Here is a 22,457-nt window from a genome sequence, read left to right as displayed (position 1 = left end):
CACACACCCACTCACACACCTATGCAGACACTCACATACACAGATACAGTAACACAGCCACTCACGTATTATATTTTAGAAATAGTAGTATATTTAATATATAATATATATAAATAATATATAAATAATAGTATATATTTCAGAAATAGCAGTAATAAATGTATAATGTATAAACCTCTGCCCTCTCTCTGTTATATATTATTTTATTATTGTTTTGTTTTGTTGTTTTCCTGTTCTGTTTTGACAAAACTCAATAAAAATGTACCGCACAAAAAATAAATAGTATAACTCATTAGTTGTTTTCTTAGTATACTAATTTTTCTTTTGTAGTGTATTATTATTTATGTTTAACAATCATAAACTCTTAGAAAAAAGTTATACTCATTGGATGATGTCAACAATGATGTAGTTTGAGATGTCATCAGTGATTTCATCAGTGATATCAATGACCATGTCCTGAGTGATGTAATATGTGAGGTCAGAGGCAGTGCATTGCAGGGGTGTAAGTTACAGGTAGCTCAGGTAACTATAACTGCTGAATTTCTATTGTTTTGTACAAGTGAAATATGAGCCTAACTATAACTAGTGGTGGCTGGTAACCTTTTAAAATGATGAGTCATAATCCATGGCTCAAATTCCAGTGAGCAAACCTGACTACTTGGAGGGGTTGGTGGTACACTCACACTCGCTTGCACTCTGTCTTATTCTCTCACTCAGTCTCATTCAATTACTCTCATTTGCTCTTGCTCTCACTTTTACTTACTCTGACTCACTCAGTAAATCAATTCAAACTTTATTCGGCCTCAAAACAATAGCCCATAAAAGTACATAAAAACAATGCACATAGCGGTAAAGTCAGATTTCAGTGCGCCATTACAAAAAATTAAGAGAAGAAGCTGCAACTAAAAGGGCATGAAGGGGAAATAGAGAGAGAACAACAACCTCAAGTAGGGTCTGCCTTATGCTCCTACTTATCCCCATTTGTTAACCTAACACACCTGCCAAGTACTGTGTAAACAGCCATTCTGTGCATGGGGTGCTGAAGGACTAACCCAGCATGGTATGTCTAGCCCTAAGTGGTGTTTTTAGAAAGGAGCAGACAGTAAAAACAGTTTCTGGTGAACACAAAGGGCCTCATTTATGAGGTTTTGCCATAGGAAAGCGCAGCAGGCCTTCCTGCTGCGCTTCCCTACGGCAAAAGCAAAGGGCAGGAATGCACCATATCTATAAGATACAGTGCATTCCTGTCCTTTTCCCCTGCGCCGGCGCACAATGAGCTGCCTGTGCCAACACAGGCACCTTTGCACCATGGTGCAAGGGTGCCTGCATTGCGGGGATGATTATTTTTGTACAGGAAGGGAAACCTTTCTGCACAAAAATAATCACAAGAGGTTTTTCCTCTTTCTATGTGTGCTGCAGAATGAAACACACACAGAAAGAGGAAAAACAAAGAGAAATAAAGGTATTTCTCCCCGTTGCACCTCATAAGCTTTTGGCACTGCCTCAGATTTACGATTTCGCGTAAATCTGGGGCAGTGTCAAAAGGCCATGGATGTTGCTGGGAACACCCCCAGCAACACCCATCGCAGGCGACTTTAACGCAGAACACTGCGTTAAAGGGATTGATATTTATCAGGCAGCATTAAGGCAAAAAAAGTGTCTTAGTGCTACCTGATAAATATCACGCAGGCTTCTGCTCCAAGAAACGTCGCAAAAAGTGACGTTCCGATGACACAATGGGCCTCATAAATGAGGTCCACAGATTGTAAGTGGAGAAGGGAAGGTCTGCAGCGCCGAAAGCATAACCTCCTTAGAAGGGGTCGCAGAAAGTGGTTTTGTGCTAAACTGTACAAATTGCCAAAGGACATAAAGTGCAATAGAGATTGGGCAGAATAATTATGACAGAGGCAGCAGGAGACCATGCTCCCCCCTGAGTCTAAAAGTGTTTTTAAAAAGAGGGACCAGTAAACTGTCCCAGCTCTGAAGCGGAAAAGTAAGGACTGCTCCAATCTTGACAGAGCCAGTGACAAGTACAAAGGAGAATGGCTCCTATCCGAGGCAAGGTGGCGCCCACACGAGTGGACGTGTTGGTTGGTTGCTCCTCGACTCACCAGCAGACCGGTGATCTGAATAGGAGAAATGCGGAGCGCGAGCACCAAGAATTCGTGGATGTGGCCGGATCGAGTGGATTATGATTGAAGGCGTTGACCCGGCTCGTCGGGTAATTTTCAGTAACTGTGAACTTCAACGCTAATGATATCGGCGTCCAGAGCTTCAAGATTCCAGGTTGTTGAAACCAGAGCTCGGAGATCGTAGCTCGGAGCTGAATCGGCCGAATTCGGCTGTATTCGGCGCGGCGTACTATCGGCGTACTATCGGAGCGGCGCACCTGGAGAAAAGCAATTTGTGGTCAGCTTGCTTATGCAAAACGCCTGATTGAAACTAGCGGAGAGTGATAGAGCGAGAGGATCTGCCATGCCGCCTAAAGGTGTAAGGGGGAAGCCGCGGCTTCACGAAGAGCAAGGAGAGAACGGCACCCCCACTGAGGTGACCAAAACCGCAGCGCCCACCATACAGATAAATAAAAACTCTAAAGATCTCCCTGATATAGCCAAATCTAAGGGAATTGGAGGGGATAAGAACAAAGTGATACCGGCAATATTTATAACAACTGCGAGGAAGGAAAAATCAAAAGAGGGGCCTGTACAGGAGGCAAAAGCGGTATTCTCCATCACCACTACTACTTCTAATATCACCTCAAACACTGAAGAATCTCAGCAAAATCAGGAGGGCCTTCCAGATGGAAACAGGCTGTGTCAGGTTCCAGGAATGGGCAGTGGAGGTGAAGAGTTACCTATACAACATGATGCGGACCCAGGCGACTTTTATTCAATGTCGGAGCCATCTCTACCGTCATCTTGTGAGGATCTTGTTGCTCCGTATGCTCAACATATGAGCTTGGAAGGGGGAAGTCAAGCTAGCAGTATCTGCCTGGATGACTCGGTAGACATTATTGAGGATAGCCCTTCCACTGTCCGCAAAATAATTACAAAACCTGCAGCTAATACAGATGGAGATGGTTTAGAATCTCAGGAGGGCCCACCAAAAGCCATAAATGGTGATATCTCTTTGACATTGATTTATGAGTCTATAATGTCACTTAGAGACGAGACTAGAGAAGAAAGCCAAAGAGTTCAAACCCTGTGTTAGAAGCTTCAGAGCTCGGTTCGTCGGATCACGAAATCTCAAGCTGATTCTGCATCTAGGTTTAATGAGGTGGAGGCCCGCATTTCCAGTCTGGAGGACACAGTTCATCAACAGAAGGGGGTTACAGAGACTTTACAGGGGATTAAGGAGTATACTCAGTGGAAACTCGCAGATTTTGAAAATAGATCCCGTCGCAACAATCTGAGAATCCTTCAGGTGCCTGAAGGCAAAGAGGGGCAGGATCCTCGCAGGTTTGTTGTGGATTTATTAAAAAAGGATTTCCCGGAGCTAAACAAATGGGATTGGACAGGGAAATTGATAGAGCACACCGTTTTCCTTTTAACATGCGGGGTCCCGGCAACAGCAACACAGGTGACAGGAACATGAATAGACCTAGGGTGCTCTTAATTTCCTTCAACAGCTTCTTGGGCCGGGTGGATATTTACAGACTTGCTAGACCAGATAAGCGGAGACCAGGTCCCGGGTTTGAGTTCTTTGTCACTCCGGATTTTTGTAAATACACTATGGACCTACGCTGGCAGCTTCGCCAATTGATCACTCCGTTGCAAGCTAAAGGAGCTCAAACGTATCTTCTGAACCCAGCAAAATTGAAGATCATTTATAAGGATTGTACACACTTCTTCACCAACGTAGGGCCGGCCAAGGAATTCTTGAACAACATGTAATAACATGCATTAATGAGGAATCTTGAGTTAACTTTGTAAAATAAGGGCTGGACTTTACAATGAAGCTTACGATTACCTATACTGCAATGTAACTAATTAGTTAATTTCAGAGGCTTGGTGTAGGCGGAATGGAGTGCTCATTCCTTAAGGTTTATTGTATTTTATGTTTTTTTTTCTTTTCTTTTTCTTTTGTTAATTGTTGATCCAGGGATGAACTGTGTATTCTGGACAGGAAAGAAGGGCCAGTGAATGATAATTAATTTTTGTTTTTGTAGCGCTTCTCCTGTAATATAGGAGTGAATTTAGTAAATTTAGTGCAACAAGGATCTGCTGGTGGGTAAGAGGAATTAACCAGCTGGCATCTGCGGGACATGAGTCCTAAAGCCTCGTTATTAGGGAGGGAGGGTTGGGTGCAGTTGGGGTTGGGGGGGTGTGGGAGGCAGGGGGGTAGGGGAGGTGATGGTGGTGGGGGGGGAAAGAGAAAAATTCCACTTTTTCAGACAAAAAAAAGATAAATAATAAAATGGTAAGAGAGTTAAAAAGTAGACCGGAGTATAGTTGGAAACATGATAAGTTTTGGCACGGGCAGGCTGTGTTTAGTATTGTCAAACATTATGGGGGAGTCTCAACTGGGTAATGGCTGCTAGAGACATTCGGATATGCTCTTTAAACGTCTCTGGTTTAAATGATTTTAATAAAAGGAGGCGGGTAGCTACTGAACTTCGCTATGTTTCACCGGATATTATCTGCATTCAAGAAATTCACCTGCCATGGGACAAGCGCAATTTGCTAGCAGATTTGGGTTTCGCTGTTTTAGTGTCTTCTCAACAAACGGGTATGACATGAGGGGTCGCTATCTTAGCAAAAAGAAACATTTTTAATGTGCGGCGGAAGCTAGCGGATAATCTGGGTCGGTGGGCAATAGTTGAACTAGAAGGTACTGGGCGGTGTGAGGCTTTCACCATATGTAATGTATACGGGTCTAATTCAGATGAGTCCGCTGTGTTGGAAGAGCTCCATATGGAGTTGGCAACTTGGGTTACCCCATTAATTATTTGTGGGGATATGAACATTAATTTGACTAGCCAGGATTTTGCTAGGGGACTAAAAGGATATAGTGGCCGGAAACCTCACGTTTGTAAGGTTCTCTCTAACATTTTAAAAGACTACGGTCTGGTGGATGTTTGGAGCACTTTATTTTCTGCAGATCCAGGATTTACTTTTTATTCCCATCCTCATAAAAAAAGTGAGACTTGATTATTATTTTTTTTTAGTATTCCGTATTTAGCCAAAGCCAAAATGCAGATTTACCCTAACATTGCATCAGATCACTCACCGATTGTCTTAATTCTTTCTGGGTGGGGAACGTTGGGCAATACTAGGAAATTCTCCTTTGATCGAAAACTGTGTCTGAATGGGAGGTTCAAAGAGCATGTGACAGGGTGGATAAGGAGATTTTTTGATAATAATCGAGATTCTGCAGACATTAATATAGTGTGGGACACTTTTAAAGCCTGCTTTAGGGGGGAGGTTGTTAGTTTTGGGGTAAATAGTCAAAAAAAGTTAAAAACAGAAATGGAGATGTATTATGGGGAATTACAATGTGCTGAGGAGAACTTGATGCAGGGAGTAGTTACCCATGGTAATATTGATACTTTAGCAGATGAAGTGGTTAAAAAAGGGCCAAAATTCTGGGAATATGGGACAGTGAAAATGCGAGAAAATACCTGGCACATAGGACAATTTGTCATGAGTATGGAGAGGCAGTAGGGAGACCCTTAGCCCTCAAACTTACGAATGAATGAAGCAAGCAGAAACATCAAAGCGCTAAAAGATAAAACTGGGGTTCTAAGGTCGGATCCAAAGGAGATTCTGGCCATTTTTCATGATTTTTATTCCAATCTATATATTACGGAGCAAAGGGCGATGGTGGAATTAAATTCAGCTTCATTTGGTGACCTCTGCAAATTAGACTCCGAAGTCGCAGAACTGCTGGATGATCCGATAACGTTAGAAGAGCTAACTAATGCTGTAAAAACATTGGCAAGTGGGAAGGCAGCAGGGCCGGATCAGCTACCTGGGGAGATCTATAAAGGTTTTTTTGATGATTTAAAAGATATGATGCTGGCTACTTTCAGGGCGGCTCAAACTGGTGCACCACCAAAGATGTGGAATGAGGCTACAATTGTAGTTTTCAGTAAAAAGGGAAAAAATGCAGAACTACCTGGCTCATACCGACCCATCTCACTTTTAAATTGTGATGGGAAAATATACTCCAAGATCTTAGCTAATCGTCTTTCTAAAGTAATTACATCACTAGTCTCCCAAGATCAACATGGGTTCATTCCTGGACGGGGGACTGTGAAACATATTAATAAAGTCATTACTCTATTTGACATTGCAGAGGTGGAGAAACGTAGATTAGGATTAATACAATTAGACGCGGAAAAAGCGTTTGATCGCGTTGAATGGGAATATTTATGGGTACTAATGGAGAGTATGTGATTTCGGCATCAGTTCTTGATAGCTTTGCAAGCTTTATATGAGTCACCAATAGCCAGAATAGCTGCAATGGGTTCAACTTCTGAAATAATTCAGATTACTACAAGGACAAGACAGGGGTGTCCCTGCTCTCCCCTTCTTTTCATGTTATATATAAACCCTTTTATTACAATGCTTGCTGGCAGCAGGCTTATTAAACCATTTATTGTACGTAATATCCCCCATACAGTTTTCGCATACGCGGACGATATCGCGGTTACATCAGAAGATCCGGCCTCAGCAGTGATTGAGATTGAACAATTAGCTGAGGAGTTTGGTTGTATATCCGGACATAAGCTAAATGCTATGAAAACTCAGCTTGTGTGTACCGAGATCACGAGAGTTGATGACCCAAGAGTTGTAGTGGAAGCAACGTATTTGGGTGTTAAGATACGGGCATCAATGTCGGCGGTAGTGGAGGCAAATTGGGGATCACTATATAGTAATATAGCAGAGTCCTTGGAGAGATGGGGGAGACTGCATTTCACTTTAATTGGCCGAACAAATATTTTAAAAATGAATATATTACCAAGAGTACTATATCTCTTTAGAGCAATGCCATTGGAAATATCGGGATCTCAATTACAAAAACTACAGGCTCTATGCTCTAGGTTTTTATGGGCTCCTGGAAGGCCGCAAAGGGCCATGAGATTTATGACATTACCAAGAGAAAAGGGTGGCTTGGGAGTACCGGATTTTACTTTATATTATTTTGTCTGTTTCCTTCAAAAAACGGTTGTGCTATTAGGGGAAGGTGTGGAGGCCAATGAAACAACACTAGGACTTAATAGCTCTATATTTCAGTTAACGTTAGCAATAGAAGCTCATCGCAGCTTATTTAGGGAAATTGATTGGAGTTATTTTAAAAGAACTAAGTTCAAGACCGTAGCTGCAGCATTTAAAGTATGGAAGAAAGTGCGTAAATTGATTAATTTGAGAGCGCTTTCTTTTTATACTCCGATGAGCGCGAAAAATGTACTTCCATTTGTATTTAATGACAGAATGGCAAGGGCCTGGCAAGAAAAAGGCATTGTGTTACTGGGCGATTTGTATGATCAGAGGGGATTATTAGATCTTTTGAGGATTTAGTAAAGGTTTATAAATTGTCGCATTCTCAGTTCTTCAAATTTTTACAAATCCGTGATTTTTTGTTAAAACGGAAATTAAACTTAATTACTAGCCCTTTGATTGAAATCTTGATGGCTCAGAGCAAGATTGGCGTATTGTATAAGATTTTAAGTTCTGGGCAGAAGGATGACCTGGAAAAGCAAAGTCTACAATGGGTAGAGATACTAGGCGAGAGGGAATCGGATATACCTCTTGATGAGGCAATTTCCAGATCTAAAGAGGTCCTGATGTCAGCAAACTTAAGAGTACAATTCTTCAAAACTTCATTTAGGTTATATTACACACCAGCACGGATGAAGAAATGGGGCAATCGGTACGATGGAAAGTGTTTCCGTTGTGGGGCAGAAGATGCAGATATGGAACATATTTTCTTTAGTTGTGTAAAATGAAGCGTGTTTATGAGTGATATGGAACGCTTTCTATCTAATATATTATGGGACCCACTGTGTATTTCTTCTGCTTTGATGATTTTAGGGATGGGGCGGACAGAGTCCAAGAGATCTATCATGTATAAACATAGACTGTTTTTATTTGTGGCAATGACTGCTGCTCGTCTCTGCATTGCGAGAGACTGGCTGTGCCCTGAACCACCAAGGTTTGAGGTTTGGAGGGCTAAAATGTACAGACTCGCCAGTCTGGAATTCAGTTTATATTCTTTAAAGGGGTCAAGAAAACGAAAATTGGGGCTTATGATATGGGACCGTTTTCTAAATTATGTGAATAGTTGAGGATGTGATCAAGTAGCACATATTATATAATAAGATGAGGAGAGCTGCAATTTGAACTGGCTAGGATGAAGTTATTATATGATTAAATGTGGTTTTTTTTCTCTCTTTCTTTTATGCTCACTAAAATATGATTTTGAACTCTGATCTTTAGATCTCTTAGTAGTTTATTTATAGTCTATGTATAGTGGATTCAAAACGAGATCAATGTATATGTATAGTAGGCCGGGCTAACTCTCATAGGTATGTAACTTTTGTGTTGGACTTATTATTATATTTATGTATATGTTGAAATGCCATGTATCTGGAAAAGTGGAAATAATAAATAAAAAAATAATATTAATTTGTCCCAGCTCTGAAGCGGAAAAGTAAGGACCACTCCCATCTTGACAGAGCCAGTGACAAGTACAAAGGAGAATCGTCAGTATATAGGAAACTGTAATACTGCAACACCGAGGGTTTAGATAACTCAGAATTCAGCCTAATATTTGCTGGGTGGGCCCCGAATAATGATTTCACCTCTGTATTGGCGTTTTTAGGGATACAATTAGGTTCAGAAAACCACCGGGATATGCCACGGGAACCAAGAGTATCTGGCATATAACTCAGCCAGGGTATGGAACTAGCCTTGTTCAACGTCAAACAGTTGGATATAATGTCCTTACAAAGTTCATTGGCTGGGTTCGAGCAGATACTGACCCATAGTAAGAGTGCCCTCAGCTGGGTCACATCCTCGATGAAACACTGGTTTAGCTCAAGATGTTTAATGAGGCTAGTGAACTTAATATCCTTTGCTAAAAATGTTTTTCTCTGCCTGGATAGAACCGCATTTACAAAGAAAAACCAAAGGAAATGATGGACGGAGCGTTGACAATACAAGCACTCACCCCCAGTCAACTGATCTGGGTTAAATCCATCACCATTCTTTAGCCCACTCTGCCACCCCAGTTCAGACATGGCCATATGCAAATCAGTCTGACCCTGTGCCTCATGGGAACAGTCCAGCCCGAACTGCCAAGCCATGCCTTTCCTGGACTGTAAACAAGCTACAGAGGACCGGTTTCTGGCATTTCAGCCTTCTTCAGCCCGGCTTGCTTGAATCCAGTGGCAAAGTGATCAAGGGACTCACGTCTGAGCATACCCTGCCAATTTATGGCAAACAAAGAAAATCCAAAGGAAATGATGGACAGAGAGTTGACAAGACAAGCACTCACCCCCAGTCAACTGATCTGGGTTTAATCCATCACCATTCTTTAGCCCACTCTGCCACCCCAGTTCAGACATGGCCATATGCAAATCAGTCTGACCCTGTGCCTCATGGGAACAGTCCAGCCCGAACTGCCAAGCCATGCCTTTCCTGGACTGGAAACAAGCTACCGAGGACCGGTTTCTGGCATTTCAGCCTTCTTCAGCCTGGCTTGCTTGAATCCAGTGGCAAAGTGAGCAAGGGACTCACGTCTGAGCATACCCTGCCAACTTATGGCAAACAAAGAAAAACCAAAGGAAATGATGAACGGAGCGTTGACAATACAAGCACTCACCCCCAGTCAAATGATCTGGGTTTAATCCATCACCATTCTTTAGCCCACTCTGCCACCCCAGTTCAGACATGGCCATATGCAAATCAGTCTGACCCTGTCCCTCATGGGAACAGTCCAGCCCGAACTGCCAAGCCATGCCTTTCCTGGACTGGAAACAAGCTACCGAGGACCGGTTTCTGGCATTTCAGCCTTCTTCAGCCCGGCTTGCTTGAATCCAGTGGCAAAGTGAGCAAGGGACTCATGTCTGAGCATACCCTGCCAACTTATGGCAAACAAAGAAAAACCAAAGGAAATGATGAATGGAGCGTTGACAATACTAGCACTCACACCCAGTCAACTGATCTGGGTTTAATCCATCACCATTCTTTAGCCCACTCTGCCACCCCAGTTCAGACATGGCCATATGCAAATCAGTCTGACCCTGTGCCTCAAGGGAACAGTCCAGCCCGAACTGCCAAGCCATGCCTTTCCTGGACTGGAAACAAGCTACCGAGGACCGGTTTCTGGCATTTCAGCCTTCTTCAGCCCGGCTTGCTTGAATCCAGTGGCAAAGTGAGCAAGGGACTCACGTCTGAGCATACCCTGCCAACTTATGGCAAACAAAGAAAAACCAAAGGAAATGATGGACGGAGCGTTGACAATACAAGCACTCACCCCCAGTCAACTGATCTGGGTTTAATCCATCACCATTCTTTAGCCCACTCTGCCACCCCAGTTCAGACATGGCCATATGCTAATCAATCTGACCCTGTGCCTCATGGCAACAGTCCAGCCCGAACTGCCAAGCCATGCCTTTCCTGGACTGGAAACAACTACCGAGGACCGGTTTCTGGCATTTCAGCCTTCTTCAGCCCGGCTTGCTTGAATCCAGTGGCAAAGTGAGCAAGGGTCTCACGTCTGAGCATACCCTGCCAACTTATGGCAAACAAAGAAAAACCAAAGGAAATGATGGACGGAGCGTTGACAATACAAGCACTCACCCCCAGTCAACTGATCTGGGTTTAATCCATCACCATTCTTTAGCCCACTCTGCCACCCCAGTTCAGACATGGCCATATGCAAATCAGTCTTACCCTGCGCCTCATGGGAACAGTCCAGCCCGAACTGCAAAGCCATGCCTTTCCTGGACTGGAAACAAGCTACCGCGGACCGGTTTCTGGCATTTCAGCCTTCTTCAGCCCGGCTTGCTTGAATCCAGTGGCAAAGTGAGCAAGGGACTCACGTCTGAGCATACCCTGCCAACTTATGGCAAACAAAGAAAAACCAAAGGAAATGATGGACGGAGCGTTGACAATACAAGCACTCACCCCCAGTCAACTGATCTGGGTTTAATCCATCACCATTCTTTAGCCCACTCTGCCACCCCAGTTCAGACATGGCCATATGCAAATCAGTCTGACCCTGTGCCTCATGGGAACAGTCCAGCCCGAACTGCCGAACCGCATTTACGAAAGCCCCATAATCCCGCTTCACAGAAGTGCCCCACTGATACATTGGGAATTATAAACTTTCAGAGGTGGAGACACAGTCCACCTGATTTGCGGTCTAATAAGGTTACAGACTATGCCTGCAGATTTTCTTAATGTGGCACAAACCTGAGCACAATGGGGATTCCATGACCCGGTAGAGATAAAATTGAATCCTAAATAACAGAAATTCTCGTCAGTCATTAAAACATGCCCATTATTATTAGTTTTGTTTAACCTTAGTATACCCGGGCTGCAGGACATAATATGCAACTTGGGCAAATTAGTATTAAGGTTCAATTTATGCATAAACAAAGCAAAACAATCCACCTGATATCTCAGGGCTTTTTGGGTGAGAGCTAACAATACAGCGTTGTCCGCATATAATAAAGCGGGAATTGGTGAGCCTGTTATTCTGGGTATGTCTTTGTGGGAAGAAGCTAGGTAAGCTTAAACCGTTAATGTATCAAATAAATAATAAAGGTGCCAATACAGCCCTGCCTCACCCCACTCTTTAAAGGAAATTTAAAAGAGAACTCCCCAAGCGAATTTAGGTGGAACCTGGCTGAAAGGTATGAGTGCAGACAAATCTAGGTAATTAACCAGATGAGGGTCCATTCGCGGTCCAGCAAACTAGCCAAAGTTTGGTTCTTTTCACTGAATCAATGCAGTGGACAGATCCACGAACACTAAATATATGGGGGAGCAATTGCCCTTAGCATATTTAGCAATGGTCAATGCCAGATTCAGACATTGGTTTTTGGTACCTAGTTTAGACCGGAAACCGAATTGAAAAGGATAAAGTATGTCCTTATCAGCTGCCCATTCTATCAGGCGAGCATAAATGACTCTGTCGATAATTTTGATTGTACCGTCTACGAGCGAAATAGGTAGATAGCACTTGGGCAACATGCGATCGCCCTTTTTAAATATGGTACTATTAATACAGTAGACCATGAAGGCATAATAGAAAATGATAGGGAACTATTAAAAGTAGTCGTAATAAGATGGCCCCAGATTTCTGGTATAGACTTCAACAAATCCATTGGCAACCCATCTGGGTCTGATGCTTTCCCGCCCTTACTATGCTGAATGGGCGACTCAACTTCCTCCCAAGTTAAAGAGAGTGGGGGAGAAATCTGTAGCTTATTATGTAGGATAGCAGACATAGTTGGCACGTCCTCATTGTCATAGATAGAGGCCAAGTGCTGGAGCGACTGGTGCATATAAGAGCAGTGGGGCGGTGTGGGATGGTTGTCTCGACAGACGACGAGGGAAAATTAAATGAATAATTAATTTTCTCTCGTCATCGTCTGTCAAGTCTACCCCCCTTTCCCCACCGCTCTTATCTGCATGGGCCGCTCCTGGCCAAGTGGGTAACCCAGTCCACACCAGAGATTTTATTTTCGAGAGGGGGATTAATGGGAGAATTCATGGACTGTATTATTTTACTACGTCCCAGAAGGATTTACTATCCTTTCCCCAGGATGTGTATTCAAAAGTTCCCTGTCTTGGTTATATACTTACCCCTTCCTGATAGCTATGGTGGTTTTGTAATCAGTGCATGCCTGAGCAATTTCAGTCTTATTACTGAGGCATGCGCTAAGGGCTTTCCTCAGGCTCCTGTTAGCCACAGATTAAACCCCATCGAACTATCTTGGGTTCGCGCTAGGGATACGAATAGGCTTAAGCATGGAGTTCCCGATTGGGTGCATTAGACTATTATAGTAATGAGCCATAGAATCCAGTACATTCTCCCCTAGGCAGCAGAGGAACTTGTTAAAATGTAAATTAAGTAAGGCTGCAAGTGTCTCTTTAGGATTTTTCATACGTCAAGCTAGTCATAGGCGATCCGCAGAGTGAAGCATAATGGAGGCTAAATTCCTGCTGCATGCAAGACCCTTGAGCGGTAAAAACATGGTAGCGCTTAAGAGATTGTGCTTGCCCCACTCTGTGAGCAGGATCTCACCTTTGGAGAACCAAGACAACAAGTCAGGGCTGACAAACATAATCTATGAGGGAAGCTCTCCGCCCCCTCTAAATGATGTAAACGTGTTGCATGCTCACCGAAGGGTATCAAGTAAGTCGACCAGGCTGCGCACAGTAACTTATCTGGGAAACTCAGTGCCCCTAGCGTCTTGCAAAGTACAGTGCCTATTTGTGTCAACGTCTTGTGACCTAAGGCCCCCATTAATCTAAGCATTAAGGTTGCCACATAGAAAAAAGTTAACTTGTGAGGCACTATTATCAACCTTGGATTGTAGTAAGGGTATACAATTAAATAGGCTGTTATAGTGTGGGAAGCTAGCGTTAATAAAATCATTATTATAAAGGTTTATCAAATAAAAAGTCATATTTGTCTTTGGTACACATACTATTAATGCTAAAAAGGCAGAGGAACTAAGCAGGACTTGAGTAACATACGTAGTCCTTAAAATTCGATGGGGCAGTGAGCCAGGTCTCCTGCAGGAGGATTATATCAAACTTGTAAACGAATGCCCTCCAATCTTCATTATTGATCTTCCCTTTGAGACCTGCCAAGTTCCAGCTGAGGACAGAGAGATCTGTAGTGCGGGTAGGTATTATGAGTGTGGGTTGTGACTACCATTGACTCTGACAGCAAGGAAACTGTAATTGTCTCTGAGGGATTGTCAACCAATTGTATGGTGCCAGAGGGAGCATATGTTAAAACTACCTTAGGGCCTGAGAGTCAGTCCAGGTGGGAATGTGCCTCAAATCTATTAGATGTGAATATAGGGCATGAGACACTGGGGGCATTCTGCGTTGCCTGTGATGACGGCCAGATATTAAAATGTGGTTGAATATCAGTGGGTGTCGGGGCTAAATTATCTCAAGGTATGTTAACGTCCCTAAGATAGTTAAGAGAAGGTATAACATGAGCACTAAGTCTAGGAACTGGATTGGGTGGGCACTGCCTGGAATCGAAGGGGATCTGTAAAAAGCCTAACAGAACCAAAGAAATAGAAGTAGAAGCCCAGTTTCTAGGACTAGGTCTTCCGTTAAATATCAAATGATGTACCAGGTCAGGGAATCTGATATTAATCACAATACAGTCCCCATGTGAGTGTGCCGGTTTGGCCCAATCCATGCGCATCTTCTTACGTTCAAGATGTCCTTAGCCTGCCAATACTGCAGGCCTTTATATTGAGCCAACCAATCTAGAGTTTTGTTAAAACGTTGCTCGTAGGATTCACGTTGATCCGGAGCCAATGAGGGAACCCCTCTCAGGACGACCACGTAGGGACATGAATAGGGGGGTAATTGATGACTGGGAGATGTGATTGCATCTGGAAATGTTCCAGTGCCACTCTGCCCTCTAGGTCCTTTATGTTGTTGATGGTACAAGACGGGAAGGTAGGTACTTGGGATGCAATCAGACCGGCGGCAGATTTTGCATTGTGAGGGTGGACAGCTTCATCTGGCAAATTGCTAGCCAGAGGCAGAGCCTAAATTGCTGGTAAACCCTTTTCAAAGGGTGAGGTGCAGAGCTAGGTGGAAGTACTAATTGAAGTTCGTTTGGCTGAGTCCAAAAGATTGGTGCAGAGGTAGCCAAATTAGACTCAAAGGTATCTAAACATGTAAACAAAGGAGAAAGTATAGTACTGATTGAAGAGCACACATTTTCTGAAAGAGTCATTAGCTGGATAGCCAAAAAGTCTTTAAAGGAAGTGATAGAATGAGATCTGTCAACCTGTGAGGAGAGGAGCAGACAAGAAAGTGTCAAATGAATATCACATTGGTGCTGCTTTTGAGTGCTTGAATGCATTGTTCTATGTGTGATTTACAGCCTTCGTTTCTGGGCACAGAAAAACAGCACTATTTACAAAAAGAGAAAATAATTAAATTCCCCAGTATGGGCACGTATGTTCTAAAATTAGGCCGTACTTTTACAAGACAGAAGTCAAGTATCAGAGGCACTGTTGGAGCCAATTTAAACTAGATACTTGGCTGAATTGGCTCAAAACACATATCTTTAAGCATCTAATGTAACTGAAACTGATAAAAGCAGGTAATGTGATATTGCAACACATCACCACATTGGTCATCTTTAATGTCCCCTCATATTAAGAGGCAAAGTGTTTCCAGTAGTACTTTCAGTCCATTATATAAACAGCCCTGACTGAACACAGCAGAACCTGTGTGTGTCGTCATTCACAGATCGTTCAAGATTTGTACTTTCACACAATTATATCCCCTGTCATGCAAACAGAACCACCAAGAGCGTTCAAGATTATTTTTATAGTAATCAGCAATCAGTCGAATTCAAATTTAAAAACTGGACCCTGAATGAGTGCCAGTGGTACCAAATCCACAGAACAGGTCTGAACTGCACAACCCCATGGCTGATATGTGTGAGGTGAGGAGTAATGGTAACCAGCAAGGGACAGAAGCATGAACAATCACTGTGCAAATTCAAAATAAAGCCCCACAGTGATTGGTCACGTCATTCAGTACTCCTGCCCCCACTGTAGCCTGTGAGCGTGAGCGTGAGCCTGTGCTGTTGGTCGGCCAAATGTGCCCTGACCAGAACAAATCCAAATGTTGCTGTCATACTGTTTATACTAGTAAACTGCACGAGAGCTACACAAGGTTAGTTGGAAAGGTGAACCCTGGGCTCCAAAGGAAACTGTGGGGCTGTGCTTTTTCCCATACAGGTCCTCAATACAGCACAGGTTCAATAGGCTTGAAGTGGCACATGTCGGGCTGGACGCAGCAGGACACCTGTCCAACCTGACGTGTTCTCTTTACTGATAATGTAACTAGCAATTAATCATCCCTGCTGACTGCCACTCAAGAGGACTGACCCTGCAGTGCTAGCCAGACACCCGTTAGTGCAATGTCCTGGAAAGGGAACGGAAGACAAATTCAGATAACTTTAAATTATACTTGTAACAGCTCATATGGGCAGCAGGACAAAACCCTTAGGCTCTACGGCAGGAAAGGTCCCTTACTATAACGTCTCTGTAACCTTTGTTTTTTTCAGTGAATTTTTTTTTTATTCTGTTTCCTAACTATAACCTGTAACCTTTGAGAGTGGATGTGTGAATGGCTGTATATGTAGGTCAGTGTGTGTGTGAGTGGCTGTATGGGTCTCTGAGTGTGTGTGTGTTTTTGTGTGAGTGTTTTTGTGGATGTGAGAGAGGCTGTATGGGTCTATGAGTGGGTATGTGAGTGACAATGGGTGTGTACATGGCTGTGTAAGTCGGTGTAGGAGTGCCTGTGTGGATCTGTGAATGGGTGTGTGAGTGTCTGAGTCGGTCAGTGAGTGGGTGCATAAGTGTCTGAGTGAGTATGTGACAGGATGAGAGAGTGTCTGAATGGGTATGTGTGTGGGTGTATAATTCTCTGACTCGGTCTAAGCCAGGGTACATCATTGTCTGAATGGGGTCTGTGACTGGGTACATCAGTGTCTGACTGGGTCTGTGAGTGGATGGATGAGTTTGTGAGTGGGTCTGTGAGTGGGTGCATAAATGCCTGAGTGGGTCTGTGAGTGGGTGTATAAGTGTATGGGTCTATGAGTCTCTCAGTTAGTATGTGCGTGGGTGCATGAGTGACTGAGTATATCTGTGAATGTGTATGTCAGTGTCTGAGTGAGACTGTGACCGGGTGTGTGAGTGTCTGAGTGGGTATACAAATGGCTGCATGAGTTTGTGAGTGGGTCTGTGAGTGGGTATGTGAGTGCCTGACTAGATCTGTGAGTGGGTGCATGAGTCTGTGAGTGGGTCTGTGAGTGGAAGTAAAAGTGCCTGAGTGGGTCTATGAGTGGGTGCATGAGTCTCTGAGTGGGTGTGTGAGTGGGGTGTGTGCATGAGTGGGTCTATGAGTGGGTGCATGAGTGTCTGAGTGGGTCTTCAAATGGGTGCATTAGTCTATGAGGGGGCCTTTGAGTGGGAGCGTGAGTGTCTGAGTGGGTCTGTGAGTGGGTGCATGTGTCTCTGAGTGGGTCTGTGAGTGTGTGCATGAGTGGCTGAGTGGGTCTGTGAGTGGATGAGCCTCTGAGTTGGTGAGTGGGTGGTCTGTGGATGTTTTCTTCTCTTTTTTTGGGTGATGTCCACAAATTTGCCTTGATGTAACATGGAGGCAAGCTGGTGATCATGACAAATTCACAAATATTGTATGTCGAAAAAACCTGTTTAATGACATACGGTAGACATGTGGAGTTCCTGAAATAGGCTTATATGCCTCCCATGGGGTCAGGACTCATCCAACCTGACCCCATACCAAGTTTTGCATTTGATTTCTGTTCTAAAATGATGAGATAAAATTACAGCGGTATTCTCTTTCTCAGGTTGTGGCCAGCCAGTAACCTCATTCCTGCTGGCCATTGCATTCATAGTTAAACATGAATTTGTCAAAAAGCTGCTGCGATCCCAGAATCCTAATTTGGATTTCCTTAAATTCACAAAAACTATGGAACAGATTTGAAACAAATAACATAAAGCACAATCTGCAAACCAAAAACTAGCTTGCTGCCAAATTAGGTGTAATTCTGTAAAGCAGTTCGGGCTGTAGTTGTGTTCAAAGCTGCTATGGGAATTAACATTGTAAACACACTTTTTTGACCCCTTCTTTCTTTCTCTTGTCCCCCTCTTGACAGATCACCCCAAAACTTTCCATGCACAACAAGAATCACTACCACACTTTTTGGGAAATTTCATGAAGATTCATTAAAGGACGCCAAAGATATAGAAAAGTCAACAAAGGATTTTCCTATGCAAACATGGGGCCAGATGTAGGTAGGGTTTTACCGGTCGGTAACGGCCGAATTCGGCCGTTACCGACCGGTAAAAGGAATTTGATATGTAGGGGGCAGAATCGGTAAATTTACCGTTCGGTAAATTTACCGATCGGTAATTTTACCGAATCTGTAAATATACCGGTCGGTAAATTTACCGACCGGTATATTTACAGAATCTGTAAAATCGATATGTAGGTGGGACTCTTATGAGTCCCACAAGGCCTAAGAAATCGGTATTTTACCATCAAATTCAATTTGATGGTGAAATACCGATTCAGGTGTGCATGCACATGTGTGCATGCACACCTGTGCCATATGACAGGCAGACCTGCCCTTAGGGCAGGTATGCCTGCCATATGGCCCCCAAACCTTTTTTGGGGGTGCTAGAGGGTGTCAAAGTGACACCCCCTGCACCCTTGCCAAAAATCGGTATTTACCGATCGGTAAATACCGACCGGTAATGCCCCATTCATTCCTATGGGCTTCAAAGCCCATAGGAATAAATGGAGCATTACCGGTCGGTATTTACCGAATCGGTAAATACCGACTTTTAAAGAATCGGTAAATCCACATCTGGATTTACCTACATCTCGGTACTTCATATTTACCGACTCTTAAATACCGAATCGGTAAAATTCGGTATTTAAGAGTCGGTAAATATGATTTACCTACATCTGGCCCATGGTGTGGTATCCTCCACTGTAGCTATCTCACATGTTTATCTCTGACTCAGTGTTCCAGTGTGGAATGGTGTTACTTAGAATGCTGAGTCTTAGTAACAAACCATTTGTCAGCTGGACTCTGGAGGATAAGGTCTTTAGACTGAAACCTACATTAAAACTTCAACCCTTTCAACATCAACTTGACTCTTCATTATTTACAAGGGGATACTACATGTTGGCGACGATTGGACTTATCCCACGCCTAAAGACTTCAACTCAACTCGTCTTTTCAACGATTTACAACGATTTTTCTTACAACTTCAATATCGTGGAGTCTCCTGACATCTCCTCTCATCCACAACTCACCACTGAAGGTAGTGACGTTTTTATCCTATTACTCGGCTGAAATAATGGGTAATTTAGAACTCACTATCATCTTTCCTCGTTTTTTTGGAAGAACTTTAACTGTTTAGCCTCCTGTTTCCACCCCAGTCGAAGGATTTGTGGTCACATTTCCACAACTTACGACCTTCCAAACCGAGGATAGCGTGAACTTTCAAATGTGGATGTATCTGATATTTCATGAAAATTAAAACTTTCAACTTTAACTTCATTTGAAACGCTACAACTAGCGCGCTCTATTGCCGTTCAAACAGCGCCTAGCAACGAGCCTCACCTGCTGTTTTCCTCCGTCATTGCATTCTTGCTGCCTGAACTCGGAACCAGCCTTCGGACCTTCACGGAAGTTGTGTGACGTCCTCTCCTTTCTACGCGCGCCCTACGTCGCGCACTGACGTCATCACGTGTTCGGCCATTTAAAAAAAAAAGGGGTGAAGAACTTTATTGTTTTCATCGTGTCCTCTACATCGCGTCAAACCCAAAACTGGTTAAACCGCGCAGGACACCTTCTTCGTTCTCTCCTGTTACCCAACTGCCGCCTCCACCAGGTCACTGCAAGTAAGCAATTTCGTGATTCTTCAAGCCGACAGTTTACTCGCTGATCGGCACAGCATCTCTAGTGTGTTATTGCTTATTCATCTCGCTGATCGGCACAGCACAAGCCGATCACCTATCATTTTGCAGTAACTTTACGCTTGCTGTTCTTGTTGGTTGACACAGCGTGAGCCTACTATATCATATAAACCTCCTCTCTGTTTATAAAAAAAAATACTTTTCACATGTACAGCGTACTGATCTGCTTCAGTTATGTTTTAAACTGTATAAGAATAAGATAAGTATATGTATAAGATTTTGTCATTTGCTTAAGTTCTTTATATACGCGTAAGAACTTTTATTACTTTATTTATTTACCTACTTTCTCGTTAGCATGCAGAATGTCACAGCTCCTCCTTTCTTCCTCTCTGAGCCGGGTGATCCCCCCATTCCTTGGCTTAAATTGAAGAAGGTCATCGCACATTACGCAAGGGTGTGTGGGACCTCGCTCAGCGCAGAGAGGAAGTCTTCTCTTTTTATGCACTGTTTAGGCTCAGAGGGGCAAGATGTTTTTGAAAATCTTCCAGACCTATCTGATGCTAGTTCCCTTAATGGATATGAAGTATGCATAAAGAAAATGGATCTGCATTATCTTCCTAAATTGAGCATGGTGTTGGAACGTTTTCACTTTGGGAAAAGAATGCAGAGGCAAGAGGAAACAGTTGAGCAATATGTCACTGCCCTTCGCAAACTTGCTTCTACCTGCTCTTTTGCTGGAACTTTGGATGAGCGTCTCAGAGACCAACTAATGCTTGGTTCTTCTCTTGAGAAAGCTAAAGAAAATCTATGGCAAAAAGACAATCCCACTCTCCAAGAAGTAATCGTAGCACTCAAATTACACGAACACTCTAATACCTTCTCTGAGGTGATTCGAAAAAACACTTCCGAGGAAAAAAAGGGATCTACTGAAGTCAAGGAAATAAAGACTTCCCCGAGTACTGGCTCTCATAAGTCATCTTCCCACGAAGCGGGAAGCTCTACGGACAATAAGGGTTCTAATTTAAGTTCAAAATTAACAAATGTAAAATGTTATCGTTGTGGCAACATGGGCCATCTGGCCAATGCAAAGGATTGCCCAGGGTTAAAAATGTTATGCTCTTTGTGTAAGAGGAAAGGACACTCGTCGAAATGTTGTAGATCGGGCAAGAGTCAAAAGAAAGTAAGAGAGGTTGACATCTTTGACCAAGCTCAAGATGAGTTTGTTGTCTCTCAGGTCAATGTTGTAGATATGGATGGTCCCATGGAAAAGGTATTGATTGATGAGTGTCCGGTAGATATGTTGTTTGACTCCGGGGCAAGGATCACCCTGATACCCAAACTCTTCTTTGAGAAGTATTTAGTTGGGAAAGTTAAGCTACTTAAACCAGACATAATTCCTAAGGGATATGGTGGTCAAATTATAAACCTCTTGGGATACTTCATGGGCACCATTGATTTTAAAGGGAGAATTACTGCAGGGAAAATTTATATTTCCATGAAAGGGGACTCTCTCATTAGTTGGGCCCATCAAAAAGATCTAGGAGTTTACCTTGATCCCAACCAAAACCCTTCTGTATGTCTGAGGGATATTTCTCCCAAAGTGGACGTGGTTTCTGATAATAGTCACTGGGCCAAGACATTTCCTAGCGTGTTCTGTAATGATCTAGGATGTCTGAAGAAATATCTCCACCTTATTAAGTTAAAGAAAGACTCTGTCCCCATAGTGGCAAAAGTCAGAAATGTTCCGCTTTTAGTACGTGACAAAATGAAAGCTGAATTAGACAAACTGATAAACAATGGTGTGATTGAGGAGGTGGAGGGTACTGAGTGGATTTCTCCAGTTGTGATGGCTCAGAAAGCCAATGGCGAGGCAAGATTATGCATTGATATGAGAGAATTGAACAACGCTGTCATAGTTGACCACTACCCATTACCCAACATAACAGAAATGATGTCTTCGTTGTGTGGGGCCACGTTCTTCTCCACGTTAGATCTCTCCTCCGCTTACCACCAGGTTAAATTTCACCCGTCTTGTCAGGAGTTTACCACATTTATCACTCCTTTTGGTACCTTTAAATTCCTTAGGATGCCTTTCGGTTTAATATCAGCTGCCTCTGTGTTTCAAAGAGTGATGGAAGGTGTTCTGGTTGGTATTGAGGGTGTTAAAGTTTATCAAGATGATATTTTAGTACATGGCATAAATCGTGATGAACATGATGAAAGAGTCTCTAAAGTCTTGGAAAGACTAGAGAATGCGGGTCTCACTCTTAGACTTGACAAGTGTAAGCTTGGTGTAGAGACCATTGAATATTTAGGACACTTGGTTTCTGGTTCAGGTATCAAACCCAAGCCCTCGTTAGTAGAAGCTATTTCCAATCTGAAATACCCCAGCTGTAAAGATGAATTGGTAAAGTTTCTAGGTATGTCTGAATTTTACAACAAGTTTGTTCCTGGGTTTGCTCAAAAGATGAGAAAATGAGGAACTTGTTGAAGAAAGGCCAAGAATTCCTCTGGGACAAAGATTGTTCGCTTGAGTATGACCATATCAAAAGCTGTCTTAGTCACGCTCAAGATTTGGCTAGTTTTGACCCCACTAAAGATTCTTTCATCATGACTGATGCAAGTTGTAAAGGTATTGGTGCGGTTCTTCTACAAAAAGGTGAAAAAGTAGATAATACCATTCTTTTCATTTCAAGACCTTTAAGAGGTGCTGAGTGCAATTATTCGGCCGTTGAAAAGGAAGCTTTAGCTGTGTACTGGGCTGTTCAT

Source organism: Lissotriton helveticus, chromosome 2_1, assembly GCF_964261635.1.
Source record: "Lissotriton helveticus chromosome 2_1, aLisHel1.1, whole genome shotgun sequence".
Taxonomy (NCBI): domain Eukaryota; kingdom Metazoa; phylum Chordata; class Amphibia; order Caudata; family Salamandridae; genus Lissotriton; species Lissotriton helveticus.
Note: the sequence above shows the minus strand (reverse complement) of the source record.